We start from the raw sequence: 15,088 nt of genomic DNA on the forward strand, positions 1-15,088 counted from the left end.
TTATGTTTTGTGAGAGTTGTTCATGAGTCCCTTGTTTGTCCTGAGCAGTTAAACTGTTCACCGTTCTTCAGAAAACTCCTCCAGGTCCTGCACGTTCTTTGCTTTTTCAGCATCTTCTGCATATTTGACCACTTTACAAAAGGTGCAAACATTCATTGAGGCTCAAGAAGGTAACACTACATTAGTGGGGTGGGGGGGTAAACTTATGAATCCCTCATTTGCTGACCTCCGTCGCTCAAATGAGGAACTTCCCTCCACCTCATCCATTCGGGTAAGCACTGTTCCCCACTGTGTTGCACATCACAGCTCTGCAGACAACTCCTCCATGAACTGGCTGTGAGACATGGGCACTGTCTCAGATGACAGACACATCTTTTTGTTCAAAATATAGCGGTACATCTTTTCATACTTTTGTTTGTTTATTTTTTGACTGTGTCTCTAACAAAGGCTTAGTGTTTTGTAGAGCACACAGATGCTTCTCTTGTGTCCATCTGTTTCCCAAACAACAGTTCCTGATGTCCGATCCGTTGTATTGAACCCCTGGGCTTCTGTGATGTCTGTGCATCTTTTGTTTGTTTGTTTGTTTGTTTGTTTGTTTGCTTGTTTGTTTTATGTAAATCCATGCACAAGTCACAGAATGTACCACATGCCACAAAACCGTTGGCATACAAGTCTCTAAAAAGCTTCGGGCTGGTGTAGAACTGATCAACATACAAATGATAACCTCTCCCTAAGAATGATTTATCCATGAGGCTGCTGACATCATCATATGAGAGACCCTGCCCTGAAATGAAGCAGCTCTTTCCAGTGTAAATGGCAAAATTGCTGGTGTACCCATTGCTAGAGTCTGCAAGCGCAAACAGCTTCACACCCCACTTAGTTAGCTTGGCCTTCATGTACAGTCAGAGTCCAATTATGGCTTTTGTAGCCACCATTCTTTCATCGATATGTTTTTTATAGTGGCATACAGTGGCTGGAGGGGCGAATACTCCGGGGTGCCCTTTTCTGTCATTTTCAATGTCATGTTCTGAGCTGTTCATGTGAACAGTTCTGCTTATTACCATGAACCTGTCTCTCGGTCATGAGAGAAGCAGGAAAATGTACGCTTGGGTGTGATCCCTTCCTCCAGCAGTCTCTAAATTTTGGCAGTTTCAGAAGTGCCACTTAAAGGCCCGCGTACACCAGGAACGTGTCGGGCTTCAGCTCTACCCAAGCAAACTTCTTCGCCTTAGCATGCTGACGGATCATCCTGACAGTTCTGTCACAAAAAAGAAAACCGTCTGAAAATTTGTACCGGAGAGTATGTTACACCCCCCAAACACACACACACACACAAATGTAATCCAGGGGCTTTTCTTGGGGAAACAGTATGGAAGCTGCTGGACTGTGTCTCACCTCAGGTCCATTTCACCCACCTCCTGGCTCCTCTGAGGCATGAGGTGTTGTGTCTCCTTGTGTCCCCTTTATGCTCCACTGTCTGTTCCTGTCCCTCGTCCTCTCCTGGTCTGGAGGACGGATATGGTGTGGCCCTCTATCTCCTCTGTTGGCACTCCGGACCCTCCTGGACACGTCCTTCAGCCTCAGTCTCTGCAGGAAGCATGCTGATGGGGACTGTAGGCGGTGTCTCCTCTTTCATCCTCTCGACTCTACTAAAAACAGAAGAAAATATAAATGTCCAAATTTCTTTTCGTTCTTTTCTTGCTTTTATTAATAAATAACATCTGAGCATCCAGACCCAAGAACAGCTTCTTCCGTCAGGCGATCTTCCGCCAACTGCCAAGTGGAACACTTCATGGTCCAATATAGCCATGTGCCAATATATAATCCATTTATATTTATATCTACTGTACATTCATTCCACTTCTATACAGATGCATGCAAATCTATCCTCTGTAAATAGGCTTTCATTCTGTCTTGTGTCTTTTTCTGTGTTTTATTTTTTCATTTCATTGCCTATATTTTTATTATTGCATTTTATTTGTTTTTATTGCCATGTCTGTACTGGAAGCTCCTGCCATCAAGACAGATACGCACCTACTTTTCACTTTGTGTTTGTTCAAATTTCCAAAGAAGCACGTTGATAGGGTTTGGTTCTTTGAACCAGCTATGTTGAATGTTGGGCACAATCTGAGCACAGGGAGTCGGCCTAAGCATCAACAACCGTTCCTGTTCGGCTCAGACGAACAAACTGCATGGGTTTCTTCGACGGATCAATGCTGCGGAACGTGATGACGTAACCACGTTCACTACGGAGCCTCTGAATGTCCATCTGAGACACACATGACGCCACTGAGAATCTCCACTTTACGGGAACGCATACAGATTGGATTAGCGCTTCGGAAGTTTTTAAACCTTTTCGAACGATAGTTCTTTTTATTCTCGATCTTAACTGGAAAAATGCATGTGATTGAAGACAGCACATTATCGAACCACGTCCTGTTCAGCTGAGAGTCTGCCGCTACACACGGACGTTGCAGTTGAGAAAGACCATATTGGTCATTTTCAAAACACTGTTTATGGTTTCCCAAAGGAATCCACCAGCAGCTCCGCCAGAGGGAAATGCGGATGCAGCACTTAACTGATTATGATCTGCTGATACATTTTCAATCATGAGGCAGAGAACCACGAGTCGGTAACTTGGAACCATTTAGTGATTTGGAGACAAATTTTCATGAATCGTGCGTGAATAATAATTTATTTATTCAGATCTTTTAATCAGCGTCTATTCAGGTTAGTCTCTGTAAGTAATAGCGGAGATAATGTTCAAAATGACACCTGGGTAATAAAAGTGTATTAAGATAATACAAGACAGGAAATGGATCACAACGTCCACATAATATCATAGGTTGTCAGCAGTGTCGTCTTCACTGGGCAGAAGAACAGAACATGATTATTCTGCATTGCTAGTGCAATGTATTGTGTCACAGATTTACATTTAATCCCGTCTCCAAAAGTCGATTATCACTCCGTAACCGGTGGCATGGGTGTAGGAGCTGTTCTACATGGGAGGGACATCCTTCCCTCCATTTCAAAATGTAGATTTTCTTAATCTCACATTTAATTTCGCATTGCCTGCCTGTCTCCGAGCATTTCTGAGTTGGACAGTCTCCAAATGAATCCTTTCTGCAACTTTTAGAAACATAATTCAATAATAAAAAAAAAAAACTAACTTTCACTATAATAAGCTCAGGGGTCAGACTTGAGTAGCTCAGGCTCACTGAACCGTTTGCCTGTTGCCAAGCTTGACGAGAGCCAACTGTCTGTCTCTGCAAGGTGCCGCATGTCAGAAAGCCACCCAAGCGCTTCACAGGGAACGCAGCAGCATTTGTCCCAGCGTCCACTGAAGAGCATTATCGCCCTGACTTCTATAAAATGCTGGATACTGTGGACATGCAGCTAACCAAGCGCTTTGAACAGAATAGCCTGCAAGTCCTGGATGATTTAGAGAGGGTGCTCCTGACTGGAAAGCCAATACCCAGAGCTTGATCGGCATTCACTGGAGGTACAGTTGCCAGTGTTCGAGCTTCATTATGACTACAGTACCACTCTTGAGGCTGCCAACATACTGAAAAATCAGCTGGCAGAGGTCCGCAGTCTCCTCGGCCAGGTAGAGACGCTGGCGAGGCTGCTTTTGGACGTTCCTTCTTCCTGTGCAGAAACAGAAAGGAGTTTCCATTCTCTAAGAAGATTGAAGACTTGGCTAAGACGCATAAAGTTGCACACCCGTCTAAACAGCACTGCGATCTGCCACATCCAGCAGGAGAAGTTTAAATAGAGCAGGAATTTGTGAGCGGTTTGTCTCAGCAAACGATCAAAGAAGACATGTTTTTAGGACCTTCAATTAAGTACCCTCACCAGGCTCTGCCCAGGTCTAATGTCCTTCAACATGGTGTATTGTCATTTGTTTGTCCTTTATTAAATGAATTATATTATGCGGTTTATGGTATGTAGTAGTTTTTGTTCTAGTTATATTATAGTCCGTCTCTTTGACCCGAGTATTTATAATCTCCCCTTCCCAGTCTGAGTATCCGCAACCTTCTGTCACTGCAAATACCCACTTACAACCACACTGATTAGTATATTCCGTCCCCAGAAGTCATTCGAAATGAGCATTTAAGTGCTTTATTTAAAAACAAATCTTTTTGGGGGAGCAAAAAGCTTTTTGGGGGAGCTGAATCCCCCCTAGTATTTCAGCCTCCCCCCGGTTCGAAAACGCCCCTGCTCGATGGACTGATATTTCTATCCACTCTCTGCACTCGCACACGGATAGAATCAGCAATTAATCAGCAATTTCTTGGGCTCTGAGATCTTACTTCACACATCATCACTGGGAGTCTTAATGACGTCAAACCTAATAAATTAGCTTGGCATGTAGATGGATCAAAGCCTAGCAAGGGCGCTATAAATCATTCCTGCTGTTCTTTTCTTCATCTTTCTCCATGTCTATCCTCGCTTCCTGTGCTGGCGCATGATAATGTGCAGCCTCAAGAGACCCACACTAACATCGCACCCTGTCCTACTTTGGATAGTGAAGATTCCACTCTACTACAGACTGAACAGAATCTGATTGTGTGTGTGAGAGAGAGTGAGAGAAGCCAGAAATAAACCCAAAGCCAGAGCTCAAATGCTGTCTTTTTCTGTGAGACTCATTCAGATGACAGGAAGTCACTGCTGGATCTGGAGGGTCTGGCTTGTTTGTTGCCGTTCTCAGGATGCTAATTAATTTAAGTAGAAACAAGGTCGTTTGGTCAGTCAGACAGAGTGTTAGTCTGTGTGTAATTGACGGATAATGACAGCAGCTGAGCAAAGCCTCAGGCCTCATTCCATCACTGATGTTGACATTGCGTCATCATACATCAGTGACTTAGAAAGAACGCACGGTGAAAGACACTGGATTTAGTTTTGTAGATGTTACCGAGCTCACTTGTTCGCAGGAGTTTGTTATCTAATGTCTGAATGTGATCTGCCAGAAGTGGTTAAATACTGCTGCTCTAGAGGGAGATGTCCTAGTTTTAATACTGGGGGAAAACCTCTTCCTTGGTTTTTGAAGAAGAAATACAACTACTTCTGTGGGCTATTTTGGGTGGATTTTTTACATTTATTTTTAAATTAATTATTTTTTTTTTACATTTTATTTTATCCATCCATCCATTTTTCATACTGCTTATCCTACACAGAGTGGTGGGGAGACTGGAGCCTGTCCCAGGGAACTCGGGGCACAAGGCAGGGGACACCCTGGACAAGGTGCCCATCAATGGCAGGGCACAATCGCAAACACATTCACACACTATGGAAAATTTGGAAATGCCAATCAGCCTATGACACACGTCTTTGGACTGTGGGAGGAAACCGGAGGAAACCGCCGAAGCACGGGGAGGACGTGCATCTCCTTGCACACAGGGCGGAGGCAGGAGTCGAACCTCCAACATGCTAATTTATCTTATAATATATATTACTTTTATCGTATTTATTTTAGTTTTATAAATGTTGCACATATTGCATTTTATATTATATTTGTATTCTACTTAGTGGGGCATGGTGGCTTTGTGGTTAGTATGTTTACCTCACACCTCCAGGCTTGGGGGTTCGAATCCTGCCTCCGCCCCATGTGGGCAAAATTTGCATGTTCTTCCCATGCTTCAGGGGTTTCCTCCAGGTACTCTGGTTTCCTCCCCCAGTCCAAAGACATGCACTGTAGGCTGATTTTGGCATTTCCAAATTGGATCCGATAAATGTTCGATGCCACAGAAATAAGCCTTCAGTTTCCATTTTCAACGTATTAGGATTATTTAGAATCCGCAGTATAAATGTTTTAAAAGTTTCGATGATTTTATAAACATTTGAAATGGCTGTGATTCGCCATAGACACGATCATGCAGCCTGGGTGCTGTAGCTACTCGCACATGATTGTGAGTGCGATATTGCTTTTCTACAACAAGAAATGGATATTGAATAAATGACATTTTGGACGCACGTCTAAACGTTCTGTTTATTTTTGCTCCGCTAGCGATAACAGATCTGGAAGAAACCACGCTCACACTCTTTATAAGCTTTTATATTTTAAGTTAAAAGTTACATTCCTAAACTATCGTTTGCCATGTGTGTCGATGTCGTCGCTAACTCTGCTGTAGTAACGGTTTCCTACTAGGAAGTGGGATTGCACGTGGAGAAGACAGACGAGCAGAGTGATCCACACAGTGAAATGTCCCAGCGCTGTAAGAAAGCTTTTCATCTTCACCATAGACCGATTTTTGGTTTTGATCGTCCGAGGTTACCTATGGTTACCTTTGCAAATTGTTTATTCAAATCCCACTGCAATTTGCATAGGCTTTTGTTGTTCCAGCTTAGTTCTCAGGGCTTGAGGTGCAGCTTGTGAATCACGCAGCACGAAAACATTTCCTAAGCTCATACTGGGCAAACGGAAGCTGGGGTTTGTTTCTGAATACAGTCATGGGTTGTGTGTGTGTTTACAATATGTTTGCAGGAGCAGGTAGTCTGGCCTGACTCGACCCTCTTCATGTGGTGGTATTCGGGTCGGACTTTGGGGTTGAACAGCGATCACGAAAGATAATCTTGAGATGGTACGAAGAGATCAGCTCGGTAAATGTCGATTCACAGACATGCGGCGTGACCTTTACTATAGACATCCACTGCAATGTCTCTAGATCTGTTCATCGAGAACGCTGTACAGTATTTACAGCAAGAGGCTTTGTGGGAAACATTGAAGTAGATGACTAAAAGGGTTTCCTAGTGATTCATTCTCCTTCACTTGAGCACTAATCATTTGACAAACTCCTAGTCAGGAAAAATATTTCACTTTGTGGTGTTATTCCCGAATGGGTGCAAATGTTTCTCGTCCCTTGTCTCCCTCTCTTCCTTCTCCTCTCTCCACTCACCAGACCTAATTCATCATCCTCCTTTCCACTGCCAAAGAGATTTAATGATAAACATTAAAAGCTTTCCAGTGCAGCTCTGCAGATGTGGCATAATTATGCATTAATTAGCAAAGCCCGTATCCCGTGTCTTTATGGCACTATGGCTTTCTGCTGCAAAAATATCATGCCATCATCTCTCCGCTTCATTGGATTTCGCCTTTATCAACCTGATCAGGCCAGTACTGTGCAGGGCAATAAAGACAATAAAGGAATGGTCCAAAACCCGAGAGGAGAGGGATGGAAGGTAGGAAGGAAGGAGGAGACGAGGGCGGTAGGGAGAGGCAGGGAGCTGGAGAGAAAGGGTGATGTCACCTCCAGCCAGCAGCGAATCAGACGCAGGGAGGGAGAGAACGAGCGAGTCTGAGAGGGTGTGTGTGTGTGTGTGTGTGTGTGTGTGTGAGAGAATGTATTTTTTTTTTCTAGCACTGCAGCATCAGCGCACAGAGGCCACCATCTATTTGCTAGAGAGGAAGACGCACAAGACTTCACCTCACGGAAGAGAGGGAAAATATCAAATAAGGAAAGATCGTGTGTCACGGTAAGAGGCGTGTTTTTACCGAGAGCTGTTCAGAGCAATAGAATTTTATAGATGTAAATATGTCATCATTTATGTCAGTATGTCATGTGTTCATCAAAGCAGCACCAATCCATTTAGAAATGTACTTAAAATGACTTATTAGATTGAAATGTCGATGCTTGCTGGTAGTAAAGGAGGCTGTGAGTTTAGATTTCCAAGGCAAATGCCTAATGAAGGATTTGCATGCCATGCGAATAATGAAGTCTTCCCACGGTATCAAAAGTAGCTGATGTGTTTTCACTGAAAGAACAGTCAACTTCTGAGAATTTTATTATTATTATTATTATTTTTTTAGTTGACAGAAACATGGGGATTTTCTTAAACCTGGATCTCATGGGACGTCTGCATGCAACAGGGTTCATCATTAATAACCTGTATATGAACAAATATTCATACTCGTAAGCCTGATTTTGTGATTTCGTGATTAGGAATAACACTGACCAATGAGGCAATGGCTAAATTATTCCTTATCATGCGATAGTGTTATTTTCATCATTCTGTATTTTCATCAGGGTTTAGTTTTCCTTTTATTGGGTGTTTTGGGAGACTTCTTTCTCTGCCTGTCTCTGCTGTCTGTCTGTTCATTCATCATCCCGCCTTCCTTCTTTCCCACCCCCTACTCTCTTGCTAATTGTGTTAACCATCGATAATGATCGCTCCACACTCTTGGGGCATCCTGGCTTGTTGGTCTCGAGTCACTGGAGCTCCTATCTGCCGCAGCGCCGTGCAGGTCCAGGGTGTGTGCAGTGTGCACTAAAGGAGAGAGAGATACGGATGTACTGGGGTGGGCTGGCATTCGTTTCTACATTTCCAGCAGCGCGTCACTCACCTGGCAGAGCTCCAGCGTGCGAGATCCTGGGTGGGTCTTCTATCGAGTGCTCAGGTTGCTAATAATCCATGCTGTAAACTGGGATATGGATACAGCACATGGTGGTGTTATTTCTGTGCTCACAGCTTGCTAGATTTCAATGACATGAGCAAAGAAATTCCTGTTGCTTCCCGTGAAGTCTGACAAAGATACATGCACATCATCCTATAATCAATAAGGCTTACTACAGACTAAGGATATATTTGGAGGCCTTGCACATCTGCACGCACATTACACATCTGCTGATTTTTAGAATATTTTTCAAGGATTTTTCCATCCCTTTACCTGTGGGATAAAAGCATCGTCTAGTTGTGAGGCAAAATGTTATCTGTCCCCTGAGCAATGGGCTTTACTTGAGCCGTGGGCGAAACAGACGGCGAAAGAGGCAGGGCGGGGTCACGTTTGACAAGCGAGGCCACTCCTCAGGCTGTTAATATATGCGCACTTGAATCCATCGTCTGACGTGAGATGGGGGGTGAATGATTTAAAAGGATACCAGCGGTAGGGGTAGAATAAAAAAAAAAGACCAGATTTAGTGTCTCCCTTCCAGAACAAGTGTGACACTCCCATGTTAAATCGCTATCGCACGCAGGAGTGGCAGAAAACAGTGTTTGAGTGAAGCGACAGCATCTGCTCTCAATCTGTCCATTCCAGAGGAATTCGAGGGAGACGTGGCGTGGCATGAAAGCCTCCAGAGCAGCCACCTGTTATTGCCAGAGGGCCACCATTACCATCCAGGCATGAGCATCTACACATATGCTGGAGAGAAAAATCCTATCCGACGTCCTGCTTTAATCATCCATGCACAGAGAGGAGATATTGCTACAGCAGCTCAGATTGAGACTCAGGAGTGTTAGCCAAACACATTTGTAATGGCGGTGGTGTGAATTACACTGTGCAGATGGGAGTGAGATGACTGTAGCAGGGCAGATGGGCCCGCAGGTAATGAAGAGGACAGGACGACACGGGGGACGAGGAGAAGGTATTGTGCTGAAGTAAAAGCACAGGATGTCTGAGACAAATTGGAGTCACGGCTAAAAGGTGTAAGATGTGCGTTCGACCGATTCTGGGAATCCTGGAATGGAAAGAAGATGGGACACGAACGCGGGCTTAAAAGCTTGTCGGAAGCCTTTACCAAGGGGAAAAGGTCAGAACTTTGAAAGAATTTGTAGCCTCGTCCTAAATGTCAGTCTTAATACACCTGCATTAGTATAAGTACTGATCATCAGTCGAGCCTTCAGTGCATTATTTTCCTTCTTAATGTCTTTTCTCCCACAGATATGAATGTCCTTTTTATTTTCTTTTCTTTTTTTTTTTTTTTTTCTCCACCGTCTCATCTGGCATTCGATCTCAATCAAACTAATGGCTTGTTTGAGAATGAACTGCGCAGACAAAGACCATGAAAATCAAGCCAATCCATCAAGAACGTCCATAATGCTGGAAATCTTAAATGCCCTTGCCAGATATGCTAATGAAATGAATCGAAACGACGCTCGTTTCGAGTCTGTCACAGGGTCCAAATTCACTCAAAGCAAAAATAACGTTTTGGCTGCAAATCAAAATGAGTCAGTTTTCTAAAAGCCTGCTTGAACTCGGATCCAAGAGACTTTTCCGCAGACTAATGAACACTTCTTTGCTGAGATCTCAAAAACGCTAGACCGCCCTAAATGACAATATGACCCCCTAAATGACACTAACTCTCGAATCATGTGCGACCAGCTGCCAGAAGCAACAAATTAAGGACAGGGTCTAGAGAGCAGCAGAAAAGTCAAGAAATCCTTGCGTCTATCTCCTGTGTCATTTCATTTCCATGACCCCCATTTCCTTCTTCCGCTGAACGAAATGAAATGATCTCTTTGTTCATTGAGGGCGTAGTGAGTCATCCTTGTCTTCTATCTCTATCACTCACTCTTGTCTTGACTGGAACATTACTGGATGAAAGCTGGAATCCATGTGTCTTCGGTGATGAACTGGAGTACTGTTATGTGATGACTGGACTATTGTGAAGCAGTGTGTCATTATTATTTTCTGAAATAGATCAAAACATTTCCCCAGCTATAAACAGAACAACTCATGTTGTATGTAGTAGTAGGGAGGGAAAGTATTTTTGATGCACATATTTGAAGCTTGGTTTTTTTTTTTTTTTTTTTTTTTTTTAAACCAAAGCGCTCTTGGATTCTCAAATCTGATCAGATCAGAAGGTGTTGATTAATTTTCTATAACAGCAGCTCAGATAGTAGTGCCAGCTGTAATTCAAATAACTTCTAATGCTGTAAAGTTATTTGTTACATTATCGTTTCACTCTGTATCGTGGACATGCCACATAAAAAAAACATTGTTGTTGTTGTTTTTTTAAAAAAACAAAAAAACATGCAAAAACCATTAAAAAAAAAAAAACCCATTAAAAATGTTTTGTTTAACAAAGACAGACACGTAGGTAAGACGTCTGTGACAGTTACCATTAACAATTATGGAAGGAGTCTCCAGTGTCAGTGTTTTGTAACAGTCAGATGTAAAGCTGTAACCTTAAGTTTTCCGCCATGGAAACTTCTCCATAATGGATGGCTTTGTGTTTTGTGGTTTATCTGTAGCACAAAAGTCTGGATTGTTTTTCTGTACAACCCCAATCCCGAAAAAGCTGGGACAGTATGGAAAAATGCTAATAAGAACAAAGAGGAGTGATGTGTAAATGTACTTTGACTTGTATTTAAACAAAAAATGTATAAAGACAAGGTATGTGATGTTTTACCCAATCAACTGCATAGTTTTTTGAAGATAAACGTTTATTTTGAAATTGATGCATGCAACACGTTCCAAAAAACGTTGGGATGGGACTAATAGCGATGTGACAAGTTGAAATAAGAAGGTGATGTGAAACATGTGAGGCAGTCGTCTAATCAGAGTATATAATAATGAGCCTCCATAAAAGGACTAGTTCTACAAGAGCGAGGATGGGTCGAATAATCCAACACTTTGACAACAACATTCCCTAAAGACAAATCGGTAGGATTTGGGGCATTTCACCTTCTACAGTGCACAATATAATTAAAAGATTCAAGGAATCTGGTCAAATATCTGTGCGTAAAGGGCGAGGCTGAAAACCACTTCTGAAGGCGCGTGATCTCCGATCCCTCAGACGTCACTGTCTTAAAAACAGTCATGGGTCTGTAATGGATATCCTGAGGCTTTACTATGCAAAGCAGAAGCCATACATCAACACTGTCTAGAAACTCCGACCACTTCTCTGGGCTCGGTCTCATCTGAGATGGACAGGAGCACAGTGGAATCGTGTTTTGTGGTCCGATGAGTCGACATTTCAAATAGTTTTTGGACAAAACAGCCGTCGTGTTCTCCGGGCCAAAGAGGAGAAGGACCATCCAAGCTGTTATCGGGGTCAGGTCCAAAAGCCAGCGTCTGTCATGGTATGGGGGCGTGTCAGTGCCCATGGCGTGGGTAACTTGCACATATATGAGGGTGCCATTAATGCAGAAAGATATATGTACACATTTTTGAGCAACATCTGCTGCTATCCAGAGCAGGACAACGCCAAACCACATTCTGCCTGGATTACAAGCGCATACAACCTGTCTCCGACTGAGAATGTGTGGCGCATTATGAAGCGCAAAATAAGGCAGTGAACGCCCCGTACAGTTGCTCAGCTGAAGAAATGCATAATAGATGAATTGGGGAAAATTCCACTTGCTAAACTTAACCAACTGGTGTCTTCACTCAGCGTCCAAACACTTCATAAGTGTTATTAAAAGAAAAGCTGATGTTACGCAATGATAAACAGTCGACTGTCTCAACTTTTTTGGAGTGTGATGCAATCATCAGATTTGAAATGAGTGCGAATTTAAAAATTAAATAAATAAATAAATAAATAAGTAAAACATCAAATAATGTGTTTTCAATATAGTACAGTTTGAATTGAATGATCAAATGACTCTTTTTTAAATTCATTTTTTATTTTCCATACTGTCCCAACTTTTTCGGAATTGGGGTTGTATTATTAATTTCAAGAGGAAGCGAGGGAACGACTTTCTAGCTTTATAGCTGCTATAACGTAAATGATAACAGGAACTAACTTGTTTCCCGGACAAAACCACTTCGGGAAATCACGAATTATTTTTCTATACCAGCGACCTCTCCAGGTTTTATTCCCTACTTGTAACGTGTTTTTGATAGCCATAGAAAAAAAAAAAACTATATGAAATTTGTATCAAAATGCGTTTGTGTCTGACACACCAGAGCTGCTATGTGGCTAAAACTTTTATATTAGCAGCAAAGATTTCTGTTTGTGAACAGTTCCTAAAGAGGATTGCAGTGTTCTCAAATTCATGACTGACTCACTATTGAATGGAGAAATAAAGAAAATCAATATGCTGACTGATTAAAATCTTGTCTGTTGCAGAAATCAAGACTTACTTTTTGCTAGCTAGTGTGACGGAGGCTACGTAGCAGGCAAAGCTTCTATAAGTGTTTCACAGTTGGTCTATGTCAGCATTTCATATCGTTTTGGGACTCAGAATTTTTTGTGCCTATGTGCACACGACAAATGGACTCCTTGGGGGAAAAAAAGTTCCACAAAGTTGAACCGTTTGTGGGTTTGTTTCTGGTTCATTTGTGTCTTGTGAAAACAGCATGATTCCAGCATGGTTCATATTTTAAAGAACATGAAGCTTGCTGTTTATTACAATTGTATGGTATGTTGTGTATGCATGTACAGTACTATGTATTACTGTATCAACACTTAGATGACTGTCGCAAGTCACCTATGGCGTGACGGATGAGTTGGTTTGGATGCGTCTGCAACAAATTTTGAGAGAATCCTCACTGCAGAACTGAGATTATCCTACACTTTACCTGGCTGCTACCACGATCACTGCTATGTCCATATTTGGTATAAGCTAATCTGCTGAAGAATAAGTCATAGCATGTTATGTTTACATTTATTCCATTTTACAATTATATTGTTACTCTTCGGCACCTATTTTTTTGCACTACCTGTTATATCAGACACTTCCACACTAAAACTGTGTACTGTTCGGCGCTGCACTGTCACTTACTGTGCCTATTGTCCTGTTTTAGTAGTATTGTACTGTCCTGTGTTGGCACACGTCTTCACGTGCACTTTGTGTAGGACGTTTGTAGATCTTATTGAGTTCTTTGTCGTCTCATGTGTTTAGTGTGTTGTTTTATGTAGCACCGTGGTCTTGGAGGAACGTTGTTTTGTTTCACTGTGTACTGTACCAGCTGTTTATGGTCGAAATGACAATTAAAACCACTTGAACTGCAGAACCATAATCCAGGGGTACTTTCAACTTTCGTGTTTTCACAGATTCCTGCATTTCATATGAACTCTGTGTGTACCCTCTCCTATTTTTTTTCCATCAACAGACAAACTATAGCATCATTTAGAGTAAGCATTTTGAATGACACTATTAATAATTAATTGATACACAGCTGTTGAATTCTAAAGACATTGTAGTGTGAACAACATCTGGTCTAGGATGGAAAATATCCAAAAAGAGAACCGGATCCCTTTTGCACACCAAAATCACTGTGGTTATTTGCAGCTAGTTCTCTTTCAGGTCAAGATTAAGTATGGTTCATTTCTAAAGAACTGATGGTAAGTGGTATGCACTTATATAGTGCTTTATTATTATTTTTTTTAACCTTAGTGGTCCAAAGCGCTTTACACTGATTCTCATTCACCCATTCACACCAATGGTAGCAGAGCTGACATGCAAGGTGCTAACTTGCCATTGGGAGCAACTTGGGGATCAGTGTCTTGCCCAAGGACACTTCGGCATGTGGAGTCATGTGGGCCGGGAATCGAACCACCCACCCTACGATTAGTGGACGACCCGCTCTACCACCTGATCCACAGCCGCCCCACTATATTAAAACATGCTTAATTTCTTGACAACACACCGAGGAGAAATTATTAGTTAACATTCGGAGCCAAAGAGAGTATAATTCTTTGACATTTCATTGTTTAGTATAAACAATAACTCTGGTTCATGAAGGATACCTAGCATTAGTGTTTTGTATTAGTGTTTTAGTCTTTTGTCGAAGGCTATCTGTACAATATGTACAGTATGGAGACTTTTGGGACACTCTGTAGAATGCTAAAACATATCTATAAAATTCAAATCTATTAAAAATACTGCATTTTACTGTGATACATTTACATGACCTTTATTTTGTTTTGTTTTATGATTCACGAAACATTTTGATGTCTTTTTTTTTTTTCACACACAGGAGCTAGTACACGTCCCACTGCCAAACTGGAATAATGAATCATGTGTGTGTAACGTGTTCCTGGGGTGGATGAATATCTTGGCTTGGGATAAAAATGTGTACAAGTGGGTGGCTTAACTAGAAATGTAGGAGGAGAGTTGGACAGAATCTGTCAAGATGATACAAAATGGATAACCTTGGCCTAACTCTGCATGGCACTTCAGATTTGGTCATATTCCTATGTGAGAATTGATTGACTGATTGATTGACCGTGATCCAAATTAGTGTGGAACGGATGTTTGCGTGGTTCCTACGTTAATCCCCAGGATGAGATCTAAATGCATGTTCAGATAAACTTGCTGTGCGAACACCGTACGAATGATAGGAAGGTGTGAGAGTGTGCTCTGTTGCGGGATTGGCAGGTACACGCATTGTGAAAATTGTGTGGTACGCGGTGCCCTGAGC

At 42.1% G+C, this 15,088-nt stretch overlaps 1 protein-coding gene across 4 annotated transcripts in view; it reads left to right on the forward strand.

Moving 5' to 3' along the window:
* Positions 1-7,316: 7,316 nt before the first annotated feature.
* l1cama (L1 cell adhesion molecule, paralog a) overlaps positions 7,317-15,088 on the forward strand; it is a 56,339-nt gene continuing 48,567 nt past the window's right edge. For 3 of the 4 annotated variants that reach the window (XM_017487843.3, XM_017487845.3, XM_017487846.3), the window contains exon 1: positions 7,317-7,473. The gene's annotated coding sequence lies outside the window, so the exon portion shown is untranslated. Of the gene's footprint in view, positions 7,474-8,921; positions 9,528-15,088 lie in introns of those variants that run through there. The other variant, XM_047160271.2, reaches the window with a different exon arrangement.

The sequence above is a fragment of the Ictalurus punctatus genome, chromosome 15 (assembly GCF_001660625.3).
Source record: "Ictalurus punctatus breed USDA103 chromosome 15, Coco_2.0, whole genome shotgun sequence".
In the NCBI taxonomy this organism is placed as follows: Eukaryota; Metazoa; Chordata; class Actinopteri; order Siluriformes; family Ictaluridae; genus Ictalurus; species Ictalurus punctatus.